The sequence below is a fragment of the Physeter macrocephalus genome, chromosome 9 (assembly GCF_002837175.3).
Source record: "Physeter macrocephalus isolate SW-GA chromosome 9, ASM283717v5, whole genome shotgun sequence".
Taxonomy (NCBI): domain Eukaryota; kingdom Metazoa; phylum Chordata; class Mammalia; order Artiodactyla; family Physeteridae; genus Physeter; species Physeter macrocephalus.
Window position 1 is genome coordinate 19,416,030 of NC_041222.1, and position 11,571 is coordinate 19,427,600.

Below are 11,571 nucleotides of genomic sequence, written 5' to 3' on the forward strand. Positions count from 1 at the left end.
TGTTCATTCATTACCAGAGATGCAAGAGCAGGTCTCTGTTTGAGAAGACTGAAATGTATCCCAGCGTCCTAGTTAAACCCTGAAGTTAGAAACCCCTGAAAAGAGCTTCCCTGAGCTCAGGCATGTGGCAGAAAAAGACTACATTGTTCCCAGCAAGACTCCAGTGAGAATCATAATTCCTTAGCTGTGCAACTTTGCTCCTGCCCACACTTGTAAGTTGATGTTTCTCCAGTGTTAATTAATACCTCTGGCTTTTATTTATTTTCAGTTGGATTTCCTTTGCAAGATCAGATAACATATAAGTTCTCTAAAAATACTTGCTGTGAACTTGTGTTCACAGGGGTGTGGCACTTCCCTATTACTTTTCTGAAAGACATTTCTTTTAAATCTGTAGTTATTCATTTATTCAATTTGTTTTTATTGAGTTCCTCTTATGAGCTAAGCATGTTTAAGTATCATGTATGCAAACATGAGTCCCAGGGGTCTGACCTAACATAAAACTAGTGTTCGTTTTTATTTTGGAGTGATGGGTGAGGAAGGAGGGGAAGGAAGGCAAGATTATGAATATTCATTTGAGAAGGAAAGAGGCAATTTGTAAAATAGGGAAATCCATTTATTTAACAATATAGTTCTTGAGCCATTATAATGAGCCAGATACTAGCTAGATGTCAAGGATTCAAAGATGAATGAAGGACATTCGTCACCCTTAAGTCGTTTTACATTTTAGTGAGGTGGAAAGACATTTAAGCCAAGAATGAGAGTATGTTATGTTTAAATATAATGAGAAGAATGAGTCCACATGCTATATAAGCTCAGAAGCCACAGATTATTTTGTTTGTAATAAAAAATTGCTGCATTATGTTTTTTCCCGTTTCCCTTTTTTTCTTACCTCCACTAGACAAGTTCCCACTGTGTACTGTAAGCCTAGAAAAGAGCTTGGTACCCAGGAATGTGTCATAAATATCTCTTCAACGAATGAATGAATTTTCTCAGTATGAGTTCCTGGAAATTTAGATTTGTAAATTAAATGCCTACTAGAATGTCTCAAAGAAAAGGTTATCTGAAACATTGAACAATTACTTTTTAAAAATGTTTGGCTTTTTTTTTCTATAAAGCAATTGGAATAAAAAGATATTTACTTATTTAACACTAGAAGTATGAAAGTGTCTTTCTTTGGAAGACACTTTAGCCTAACACCTTAGTAAAAGACAGAAAGGATCAATTACATAACCCTTTTAAAACTCCTAGATGCAAAAGGTTCTGTAAATAAACACAACCAACAAACAGATAAGTAATACTTGCAAAGCAATATGTAAATGTTTTACTGCTGTGGTCTGAATGTGTCCCCCAAAATTCATGTGTTGAAATCCTAACCCCAAAGATGATAATAGGAGGTATAGGCCTTTGGGATGTGCTTGCGTTCATGAGGATGGAACCCTCATGAATGGAATTAGTGCCTTATAAAAGAGGTTCCAGAAAGCTCTCTAGCCCTTCCACCATGTGAGGACACAGTTATGATCTGTAACACAGAAGAGAACCTTCGCCAAAACTTGATATGCCAGCACCCTGATTTTGCACTTGTAAAATCCAGAACTGTGAGAAACAAATTTCTGTTTCTCACAGAAATTTTTTATAAGCCACCCAGTCTATGGTATTTTGTTAGAGCAGCCTAAATGGATTAAGACATTTATTATCCATAATACTAAAAAAACTCCTACAAAAAAAAAAGAAAAGAAAATGGGCAAAGGGCATAGCAGACAAAATCTACAATGAAAGAAATACAGGGACTAATAAAATGTGAAATGCTGCTCAACTTCACTAATAATAAAACTGTAAGTTAAAAAAATTAGGAGCTATTATTCCTCACCTAAAACACTGGCAAAGGTTTAAAAGCTTGATAATATACAGTGTCAGAGAAAGTCACAGTACTCTCATATATTATTCATGGGAATATAGTTACCTCTTTCTGAAGAAGAATTTAAGAATTTATACCAAACTTAAAGTGTGCTTTTTAAAAAAATCTTAGCAATTCTTCTCCCAGGAATGTATCCAACAGCAATATACTGTTGTTTTTAATAAGGAAAAGTTTGGGAAAACCTAAATTTCTACAAAGAGAATATTAGTTAAGCAATTGGTTAAATAATAGGAAATACTATACAGCTGTTAAAAAGCATGAGCTAGATTGGTATTTACTGACAGAAACATAACTAAAATATGCCACCAACTGAAAAAGCAGTTTATAAAACAGTATTGTGATGGAATCCTGTTTATGTGAATAGTTTATACGTGTGTGTGTATGTGTTTGCAGAAGAGGTTGTGAGGAATATGTACCACTCTGTTAAAGCTGTTACCTTTGGAGAGGGGATGGGGGTAAACTGGAGTGAGATAGAGCAAGACAGAATAACTTTCTGAATTATTGTTTTCTGTATTGTTTGTAGTTTTGACAAAAGCAGGTATTGTTGTTTAAACTATATTAGAATATTTGAATAAAATAACTGCAGGGGAATGGGGTCCTCACAAATGACCTACTAATCATGGAGAAAATATGGAGAAAGAACAGATCACTATTAATCAATATTTAGGAAAGGTATTGGAGCTGGTCCTTGAACAGTAGGTAGGTTCAAAGGCACAAAATAACTTAAGCGAAAGTGCAGGTTGAGAAATAAGATCTGGGAATTCCCTGGTGGTCCAGTGGTTAGGACTCTGAGCTGTCACTGCTGAGGGTCTGGGTTTGATCCCTGGTCGGGGAACTAAAATCCCACAAGTCTCATGGCATGGCCAATAAATAAATAAATGAGTAAGATCTGTTGGCTGTTCCAGCTATCCATTGTTGCATCACAAACCAAACTAAAACTTGGTGACTTAAAACAACAATGATTTATGATCACCTCTCATAGTTCTGGGGACTGAGTGGGCTCCGCTAGGCAGTTCTCTCTTGGGCAGCTCTCGTGGTTGCAATCAGACAGTGGACAGGGCAGGAGTCATTTCAAAGTCTTCTCACTCACACGTCTGGTATAGCTGATGCTGGCTGTTGGCTGTCAGCCAGCATACTTACCGTGTGACCTGGGTTGCCTTGCAGCATGTGGCTGGGTTCCAAGAGTGAGCACCCCAAGAGAACCAGGCTGACACTGCATTACCTTTTATAACCTAACCTCAGACAGCTGATAGCATGACTTTTGCTGTAGTCACAAGTCCATTCAGATTCAAGGGAAGAAACTATAGATGCCACCACCACCCTACCCCCAGCTGAAGAAATGTCAATGTCACGTTGTAAGGAGAGCATGTGGGATGGGAAGTTGGGAAGCAGTGCCAGGAGCTCTCCAATTTACTATGGTTCCCAACACTCTCTCAAGTCTCTTCTGACAGGAGTCAGCTTCTCCCATCTACATTACCCACTGGCATCCATAAGCCTTGGAGTTTGTACTTCCTACAGACAAAAGGAGCAGGGAATTTGGAGCAAAAAGGTAATAAAGGGAGCTTTTTGTTTGTTTGTTTTTTGCAGTACGCGGGCCTCTCACTGCTGTGGCGGAGCACAGGCTCCGGACGCACAGGCTCGGCGACCATGGCTCACGGGCCCAGCCGCTCCGCGGCATGTGGGATCTTCCCGGACCGGGGCACGAACCCGCGTCCCCTGCATCGGCAGGCGGACTCTCAACCACTGCGCCACCAGGGAAGCCCATAAAGGGAGCTTTTTGCTTTAAAAAGATCACTGTGATGATATCTTACAAGGAGGTCTAGAGGAAGGAGAGATTAAATAAAAACAGTGGGTGCTAAAGCTGTTGCCCCTACTCATCAACTCCCCTGCTCAATTCAGCAAAATGATGCCTAAGTATGATTGACAGGAGTCCTCCATATTCTTACCAAAGCCTTCAGTCTTCAGGATGCTCTCAATGGGCCTCAATTCTTACAGAACCAGATCTTCCTATGCCTGGCAGGAAATTACTAGGCCATGGGAAGTAATTGAACTTTTTGCGAATACCAAGGTACCACTTCGGGTATACTAACTGGTATTTCTCCCACTGAGCAAAGGACATATACTACCTGGGAATGAAGCCTGATTTGACCACCGACTCGCTCACTTCCCAAGTGTTCCAATAGTTTGTCTCCTAGTGTCGTGCTGAAGAATAAAATGAAGGAAAAGGGGAGGGGACAGGCTGTGAGGTCTGGCTGGACTAGCAATTGGAAGCTCAGCTACCATCATTCCCAGCTTCCCTCAAGTCCTGTAAAGAGATTTGTGTCAGGCAATGAAAATTGTAGCATTAGTCTGGTTTTTAAAGTTTTTTTCCCCCAACTATTATTATTTTATTGGACAAACTGTCAAAATCCACCTGTTCTTTTTCTCAGAGCTCCTTTCTTCCTTTCTCATTGGCATTAGACAGAGTCATTTTCCCTAATACTATGTAATTTAGAAGAGGCTGTGTCAATTGCATAAAATATTTCTAATCTCCATAATTAAGATGCTGCTGGTCTGACAGCTTTGCTCTCTTACTTCCCCTCAGCTAGTTGCAGGGATGTAGAAAGACATTTAAAGAGAGTACTAAAGCAAAAATGACATGCAGTTCCCCTCCCGAAGGGCTGCCGTCTTACAGCTATCACAGTCTCCCCAGGCTTACTTCTGGAGCGTTTCATTTATGGCTTTTTCATAAGTAGGAAAGAGAGACTCTGCCAAGGTTCTCCAGACCATCTCCAGAAAGTGTATGCCCTGTCCTCAGTTTGGATTTAGAGAAAATTCACATTGCCCCTTCTCAAGATCTGCTCCTGAGGCCAGCTCCTAGCACACAGCATTTGACAACAGAATAGGCACCAACAAATTTGGGTCAAACAATTGAATGACTGAATTCTGAGGTCAGAGAGAAATTTAGATGTGAGAAATAGCAGAACGTCCTAGTTGGTGGCAAGGAAAGTCTGGAGATCATGCAGTCTATTTTCCTTTACTTTTGGAAAAAACAGAGAGACAGTGATTCACCAAGATTGCCACACATCCCATTCTTTCCTCCTGCCTCTTGCTAGTTTGACAATGTATTCAGGTGTAGCCTGAAAAGTCTCATTTCATCCTCACAATAATTCTATTAAGTCAAAATTGTTACCACTATTTTAAAGTTTAGGAAAATGAGGTACAAAAAAACTAGTCTTGATAGACTGGGTTATGCTGCTACAATAAATTTACCCTCAAATCTAAGTGGTTTCATAGAACAAGGGTTTATTTCTCCTTCACAGTTTGTATGGCACAAAAATTAGCCTGGCTGGAGAGAGATGAGTGGTAGCGTCTATTCCATATAGTCATTCAGGCACCCAGGCTTATAGAGGCTCCAAGATATTGTCACTGCAACCTGTTTAACTTGAAGTCTTTCAATCTCTCAGAGATAAGAAAGAACTGGATAATTATCCCTTGGATGTTTCACTGCTTCTGCCCAGAAATGGCATACATTGCACTGGGTGCATTTCATTAACTAGTACTAGTCATATGTCTCACATAACAGTAAGAGGGAGGAACTGGAGAAGAAATGGAATATTTGGTAAGCACTACTGTTACTGCTTTATAAGGTAATAATTTGTCCACCATCCCATAGCTATTAGATGGCAGGATTGTCATCCAGATCTAAGCTGTCTCACCCCAAAGCCCATGCTCTTAACCATTGTATTTTCTTTTCTTTTTTTTTTTTAAAAAAATTATTTATTTATTTATTTAGGCCACACCAGGTCTTAGTTGCTGCATGCAGGATCTTCGTTGTGACATGTGGACTCTTAGTTGCAGCATGCATGCAGGATCTAGTTCCCCGACCAGGGATTGAACCTGGGCCCCCTTCACTGGGAGTGTGGAGTCTTATCCACTGGACCACCAGGCTCCGGAGTCTCAACCATTGTATTTTCATCACTTCATAATGCCATTTTGGGGATAGAAGTAGCCATTGCATAGGAAACAAATATAACATAGTAGGAAGATCCCTGGACTTGTGACAGGTGGGTCTGCCTCACCATTTTGCCACTTCCTAGTTGTGAGGTCTTGGGCAAGCCCCTTAGCCTCTCTGCTAAGAGCAGGTTTCCCATCTATAAAATAGAAGTGACTAAAACTCATTAAATCACTGTGAAGTTAAAAGCATGAGACCTTCGTGACCTGTAACACTCTCTCAACGAATGGTCTTCTTGTCCCTCTTTCTGTCACGCAAGTGCCTTCCTAGGATGTAGGTCCTTCCATAGTAAGAGCTTTCGCTGAAAGTTGTAGTTGAAATTTTGCCAGAGGAAAGCCTTCAGTAACCTGATCGAAAACACTTCCAGCATTAAAGTTCTGATTCTATTACCAGTCCTTTTCCTGACATCAGCAATTTCCTTCATGTGTTGCCAAGCACAACTCATTCATGACTTCAGGTAAAAGAAAAGGATAACGTCACAGTGAAATTAAAAGTTGTGGCTTGAGAGCAGTGTCACATTTAAAAACAGTGGAAACGTTGGAGCCTCTCTAGGAAGTAAATGTCAAGGCGTTTTAATGTAGAGTGAGCACCAGTGCCTTCAGGTATTAACCTACTGAGAAAGCTCATTTGGTTCACCATTGTAGCCTCTCCTAAACTCTGAAAATAGGTCCTCTATATTATTTTAATGTTACTTAGAAAAAAGAATTAAACGTCTATTAAAGCAACCAGGTGTTAGGAAAAATGTCTTTTTAGAAACCTACTGGGCCCTTTCCCCCTGGGAAAGGAAAGTAAATTGTTTCCTATGGAAAGGCGCATTGACTCTTTCAGTCCCCTGGATGATTGTTTAGGAGAGTATTGGTAGAGATAATTAATAACTTTTGGTTCCAAGGTTCATGGCAAAAGTAATGAACTTCCCAAAGCAAGTTTCTTTTTCAAAAGGAGCCTGAAGCATAACAACTTTTATTTCTTACTTTCCCTTTCTTGTTAGCAACTCAAACATCCTGACACACTGCTTGCCATATTGGGCTCTGTAGTCAAGACAAATGTGGATTTGATAACCAGCATAGCATATTACTAGCTATGGAACCTTGTGCAAGTTACATAAGCTCTCTGAGAGCCCGTGTCCTCGTCTGTGACATCGCATCGCGATTATTAAATGAGGAAAATCTAACTTTGCAAGTTTACAGTGGTGTATACCTGGCATGTTTGACACCGGCAACAGATCATTTTTAACTCACTCCTGTAGATGTGAAAATTATTATCAGTAATACTCATTTTTAAAATTTATTCCTTAGTTTCAAAACAATTTACAATTAAAAAGAACAAATTTAATTTTTAAGAACTAAAATGTATGTTTTGTGTGAACTAAAATACACAGTTACTAAACAAGGTATTATACTTTGCAGTTCACCATTTTGCTGTTTAAAGTTTTAAACTTTAATTAAAAAATCAAATTGTCAGTAGATTGATTGAATTAAATTAATCCAGTTTTGTTTCTTTGTCTTTAGAACCAGTGTGCTATCATTGTTTATTCATATTTACTGTTTAAATGTAGGGATATATTGTACCACAGGGCTTGGAGACATGAACAGTGCCCTAAGTAAACTTGAACAATTCCTAGCTATTATGAACTTACTCTCGAAGCAAACCCATGAAGCTGCGTCCACATGTCAGGGTGGCCTGTGTAACTGGGGGTTCTCTGAATTATCTTCCACGTAGAGTACAATGCGGATTAAGAGACAATTTGAATGATGAATGAATAAATGAATTTGATTCATAGAACATAAACAAAATTACATGGTAGTGCTTCAAGATACTAATATTGGTTATACAAATAGAAACTACTCATGTCTAAAAAAAAGAGAGAATTTGAAGTTTACATATATACACAGACACATATGCATATTATATAATACGTATTATATACACATATTATATAATAAATTTATAAGTATATGTTTATTATACATATATATACATATTATATAATATATGTACATATTGTTAAAACTCAGCAGTTTAGAAGATAGACCGACCAAAGATATTTTAGGGAAGAGCATTTTGTCACCAACATTGTTTAAAATTGTGAGCACATGATGATAATAAAAAGCAGACAGTCTAGGCTTGAGTGGTTTTTAAAATTCTCTCCAGACAGTGCATGCTCTATTGTTGCAACAGGGCCAGCCACTACCCCTGCCCCACCCTTGGCACACCACTGCAAAGTTTCCAGTGTATACTTAGCACGCAAGTCTTTTTACAATATTATACTTTAAAAAAATTTTTATTTATTTATTTATTTATTTTTTGGCTGCGTTGGGTCTTCGTTGCTGCTCTCAGGCTTTCTATAGTTGCGGCGAGCAGGGGCTACTATTCGTTGCGATGCGCAGGCTTCTCATTGCGGTGGCTTCTCTTGTTGCAGAGCACGGGCTCTAGGCGCACGGGCTTCAGTAGTGTGGCATGCGGGCTCAGTAGTTGTGGCTCGTGGGCTCTAGAGCGCAGGCTCAGTAGTTGTGGCGCCCGGGCTTAGTTGCTCCACGGCTTGTGGGATCTTCCTGGACCAGGGATTGAACCCGTGTCCCCTGCACTGGCAGGCAGATACTTAACCACTGTGCCACCAGGGAAGTCCCAGCATGCAAGTCTTTTGAAATCAGGCAGATTTCTAGGGTCTTACTTTTGTGTTGCAGAGAGAGAAAAACAAAGACATGGAAATATGACTTAAAGATGTAGCATTATCTTTTAAAAAGAGTAATGTTCTTCTGTAATAACAACAATAGACACATTTTAATTTAGAAAATATACAAAAGTATTTTTTAAAGCACACAAAAGCAATAAAATCCCCTGTAGTCATGTTATACAACAACAACAATAACAATCATTTATTGATTCCCTTACTGTATCCCAGGAGATGTACATTCATTCCATTATTCTAATCCTTACTATGAATTAAGACAGTAGATTCATTTTTCACTTTTTTGTTGTTTTTTCAAATTTCTTTCTTTCTTTTCTTTTCTTTCTTTTTCTTTTTTCTTTTTTAACAGAAGCGATAGTTGAGACCTAGAGAAGTGAAGTTATATAAGTAGTCCAAGGTTACAAGCCCAAGCTCATAAGTGGCAAAACTGGGATTCAAATACAGATCTGTTTGACTAAAAGCCCAATCTCTTAACAGCTCTGTTATTTTATACCTTTATAACCTCTCTTCTAGGGATTCATTCAAAGGAAATAAACAAAATTGTTTTCAAAGACTTATGAGTGAGGACATTTATCAGAGTGATAGCTGTAAAAACACATATTTATGTACATGGGAGAAAGATGAGAAGGAAACAATAATATGTCACCAATGGTTAATTCTTTGTTACTGAACTATTGGTGATTCTTATTTTATTGTACATATATTTCAATATTTTCTGAAATTTCTATAATAAGAATGTGTAACTTCCAAAAAGTTGAAAAAAATGTTGCTTTAGAAAATGCTGATAAATTTTTGGTGAATCTTCAACTGGTCAATCATTGAATCCTGATTTTTTTTTTTTTTTTTTTTTTTTTGTGGTACACGGGCCTCTCACTGTTGTGGCCTCTTCCGCCGCAGAGCACAGGCTCTGGATGCGCAGGCTCAGCGGCCATGGCTCATAGGCCCAGCCACTCCGTGGCACGTGGGATCCTCCCGGACCAGGGCACGAACCCACGTCCCCCGCATCAGCAGGCGGACTCTCAACCACTGCGCCACCAGGGAAGCCCTGAATCCTGATCTTTTATACCAAGTTTGATTAACATGTTCTGTACAGCTCACACTTTCCAACAACGCCTGTACTAGGCTGGAATTAAATGTCACTTTGTTGTCTTCCCTCACATCTCCTTTAATCCTCAGCTGTTAGTGGCTTTTATTCTACCAATTCTTTATTGCCCCTAACCTTCTCAGGGGGATGGCATTCATTTACTTCTTTGACTGCTTTTTATGTTTTTATAATTTTATTTATTTACTGCAAGGCTAAATAATAATTTATGCTTTCTAAAATGCTTTCTTCATAGACAGTAATCCTCATTTAAGTAATATGTGCCCACCAATGAAACAGGCAGGAAGGGGGCAGGGCGCAACCTTTGAAAGAATGACATAGCCCAAGGACATGACATAAACTGATTAGAACAAAACGGGTCCAAGATGGTGGACAAGTCAACTTCCACTAGACCTTGAGCCTCAGTATGCTCACTGTAACATGTCAGCAAGCTAAATGACACACCCAGAGGTGCCATGGCAGTTCTAAGACTGACCATAAGGATCAAAAAGTGGGCGGTGGCCCAATTCCTGGAAATTCCCACCCCTTCCTGAAATAGCTGGAATACTCCTCCCACTTATTAGCCTATGAAATTACACACCCCTATAAAAACGGACAACCCCATACCCTCATGCCTTTCTTGCCTTCTGAGATGGCCCACACTCTGTTTGTGGAGTGTGTTTCTCTCTAAATAAATCCACTTCTTACCTATCACTTTGTCTCACTGAATTCTTTCTTCGATGAGACATCAAGAACCTGAGCTTCATTAAGTTCTGAAACCAGGTGTGTGATCTCAGTTGGAAGACTGTGGGTTTTGGCCGGGTTCAAGTCCCAGCCTCGTGGGTTCAAGTCTCAATCAGGGTTTTGGCTGGGTTTGAGTCCTGGCATGTGGGTTCAACTCCCAATCTGAGGTACATAGTTTCACACCCACTCCACCCCAAATTGTACCCAGTTACCCATTTACTTTCTAATTCCCAGGATTTCTCTTTCCTCCACACTTTCTTTGGGCCAGTTATCTCATGGCTTTTGCATCAAATCAAGCTTGTTCCTTTTTTTTTTCTACAGTGTCAACTGTTTTTTAAAAAAGACATCCAATTCCTTTCTCTCATTAAGAAATTAAAGAAAGAAATATTTACACAGCCTAACTTTCTCCAAACAGATGGAATATTTTTTTCCCATCTTTTAAAAATTTCTTCCTCATAGCTAAGCTCTCTCCAGAAATTTTGGACATGGTTAGCAGTTTTCACTACAAGCATAAGCTTCCTGGATATCCAGGCATAATATGTGAGCTGTGGGATCCTCAGTGTATTTCTTCACTGTAGACTCACTTTTCTCATCTATAAATGAAGACAGAAAGTCATTGAGCTCTAAAATCTCTGCCTAGTATTAATCCTTAAATAAAAACAGACCAGTAAAGACTGGGTATTAGTTCTTCTGGTCCCAGTGCTGAAGGAGGATGTAACGTATCAACTCTCTGAATGGTGACTGAGCAAGGGGCTTAGAGTATAGAAGCTTAAGGTAGTATTGAGGAAAGATGCTGAATTTAGAACTAAAGGAGGCTATATGGCTTTGAGAAAGTTATGTAATCCCTGGGTTGCTTTTCAGAGTTTGTCTTTGTCTTTATCTTCCATAACTTCTGTACAAAGTGTTCAGATGTGGATTTCTTTTTGTTTATCCTGCTTCGGAATGGTAGAAGTTTTTGAATCTGTGTGGATGGTATCTTTTATTGGTTTTGGAAAATTCTCAGCCACTCAGTATTCAAATATTGCCTCTAGGGGTAAAATTATATGAACTCTGGGAATTGCCTTAAAATGTACCAACAGGGCTTCCCTGGTGGTGCAGTGGTTGAGAGTCCGCCTGCCGATGCAGGGGACACGGGTTCGTGCCCTGGT